We start from the raw sequence: 2,470 nt of genomic DNA, 5'->3' as shown, positions 1-2,470 counted from the left end.
GGTGTGTGTGTGTGTGTGTGTGTGTGTGTGTGTGTGTGTGTGTGTGTGTGTGTGTGTGTGTGTGTGTGTGTGCCTACCTCTCAACCAGCTCACGCTGACACAGGTGTGTGGTGTGTGTGTGGTGTGTGTGTGTGTGTGTGTGTGTGTGTGTGTGTGTGTGTGTGTGTGTTAGCAGCTCCAATTACCTCACATACACACTGAACATTTCAAAACTTGTAGCCTTTATGTTCAAACCGGAGTCAGAAATGATGGAGAGACTCGAGAAGAAGTGACACATGTAGAAGCAACAGGACGTCTCTGGATGGTTAGTTGATGAATTTATGTAGATTATGTGGAGTTATTTTCTAGTCATTGAATAGCATATTCTGTCATGATAATCTATAAATCGTGTTCAGGGGGTGTATGTAAATTTTAGGGTTGGTGATGTCACTAACCCGGGAGGAATGTTGTGTAGTTTCCAGCCGTTTGTTGTAGTCCTTAAAAAACTATTTCTGTAAAAGCAAATATCTCCCTTTGCTTTGAACTTGTTTATGATCACTCATCACTCAATGTCACTCATTTGACATTCATCGCTCGGTTGCTGCTCGCGGACTAAACCCAGTACCTGCTCACTTGACTCCCGCCCTACTCCACTCCTGAAGTCCTGCCTCCCGTCCTCTGCCCCTACCTCACTAACCTCTTCAACTCCTCACTGTCCCTCTCCCGCTGTCACACCAATCCTCAAAAAACCTGGTCTGGATCCCTCTTCCCTCAACAACTACCGCCCAGTATCTAACCTCCCCTTTCTGTGAGTTGCCTCACAATTACAAACCCATCTTCAGGCCAATAACCAATTTGAACCCCTCTAATCTGGAGTTCGCCCCCCCCCCACAGCACAGAAACCGCTCTCCTCAAAGTCCTCAACGACCTCCTCACCTCCGCTGACCCCGGTTCCCTTAACATCCTTATTCTTCTCGACCTGAGTGCAGCCTTCGATACCGTGAGCCATACCATCCTGCTCACCAGACTCAAAGACCTTGGTATCGAAGGTACCGCACTCTGTTCCTACCTCTCCAACAAGATCCCACTTCATCTCTCTTCATAACCACAGCTCTGCCACAGCCACAGTCACCCAAGGCGTTCCCCAAGGCTCCGTCCTCGGCCCCTCCTCTTCATCATCTACACCCTCCCCTCGGTCAGATACTCCGCCACTTCAACCTGAACTTCCCAACTTACCTAACCCAGATCTTCCTCAGCACCAAATCCCCCCCACAATCCTCCCCCTCTCCCACATCAACTCCTGTCTGTCAGATATTAAAGGGGTCATGACATGAGAAACCAAGTTTGCCTTGATCTTTTGGTATATAAGAAGTCTTTGTACCATAAAACGTCCTGCAAGTTTCATAGCTTAAGACGTCCTCCCCATTATAAACGAAATCATTTATTTAATCAAGCTCTAAATTACAGCTCGTTCTGGATCCATGGTAAGAAGTGACGTCACGGTACGAAGTGACGTACCAGCGTTTGCATAATGACCGCCTCCAGCAGAAGACAACTACGCTTTAAGCGCAAGGCAACTACGCTCATTTCGTATCGTTGTCGCGCCCGCGCGCTGCGCGCCTCACAAGTGTTCAGTCGACGGACAGCGAGTGGGTCTGTGTACAGGGAAATTACGATGCCGCAGATGTGCTGTTCCTGGCTGTGGACAAACAACATCTTTGAATACGCTGCGAAAGATCCAGACGTCAGGGAAAAATGGATGCACTTTATTTTTTTGCAGACGTCTCAGTCACGGTCACGGGCAGTGTTAGTTTAAGCTATTGTTCTGTACATTTGAAGGATGAATGTTTTGAGCTTTGCCAGAAAACTGTTGCTCAAAGATAAGTCCGTGCCGACTATTCTGGGCTCAACATCGACGACGCAAACTGTAAGTAATGTATTTAAAACTTTAAACTACTTTTTAAATACGCTGAAAGATCCAGTCGTCAGGGAAAAAATGCATGCACTTTATTTTTTGCGGACGTCCCAGTCACGGCAGTGTTAGTTTAAGCGTTTGTTCTATACATTTAAGGATGACTGTTTTGAGGAAAAAATCCCAATATGATGCTTGGCTTTGCCAGAAAACGGTTGCTCAAAGATAAGTCCGTGCCGACTATGGGCTCAATAACGACGACGCAAACTTACTTTTTACCATGGCTAATATAAACACATTTGTATAAGAGAATCTTGAAAATATGTCACCTTTCTAGTAGGCCTACATGTGATAGAAAATTAAAAATGTTGCCTTTATCAATGCTGCATCTTCAAATATGGCCTGTGCATGCATTTTTGTTCGTGGTACACCCTATCATTTCATTGGAATTAGTTAAATAATGTTAAACTGTTAGCTAATCCGTTTTCAAGTGTCTCGGGTTAATTTTTTTTTTATTAATTCAAAATAGTTTCACTTTCCATGTGGACACGGGCTGATCCAGTCTTCGTTGTTGTAGTG

At 45.2% G+C, this 2,470-nt stretch overlaps 1 protein-coding gene across 1 annotated transcript in view; it reads left to right on the top strand.

The window, feature by feature from the left end:
- The first annotated feature begins 75 nt into the window (after positions 1-75).
- The window catches only part of trabd2a (TraB domain containing 2A), a 58,432-nt gene continuing 56,037 nt past the window's right edge, over positions 76-2,470 (top strand). Inside the window, exon 1 of the mRNA XM_079607598.1 lies at positions 76-103. The gene's annotated coding sequence lies outside the window, so the exon portion shown is untranslated. The remainder of the gene's footprint in view (positions 104-2,470) is intronic.

This window comes from Phoxinus phoxinus, assembly GCF_949152265.1.
Source record: "Phoxinus phoxinus genome assembly, chromosome: 3".
Classification (NCBI taxonomy): Eukaryota; Metazoa; Chordata; class Actinopteri; order Cypriniformes; family Leuciscidae; genus Phoxinus; species Phoxinus phoxinus.
Note: the sequence above shows the minus strand (reverse complement) of the source record. Positions and strands in the feature narration are given on the sequence as shown.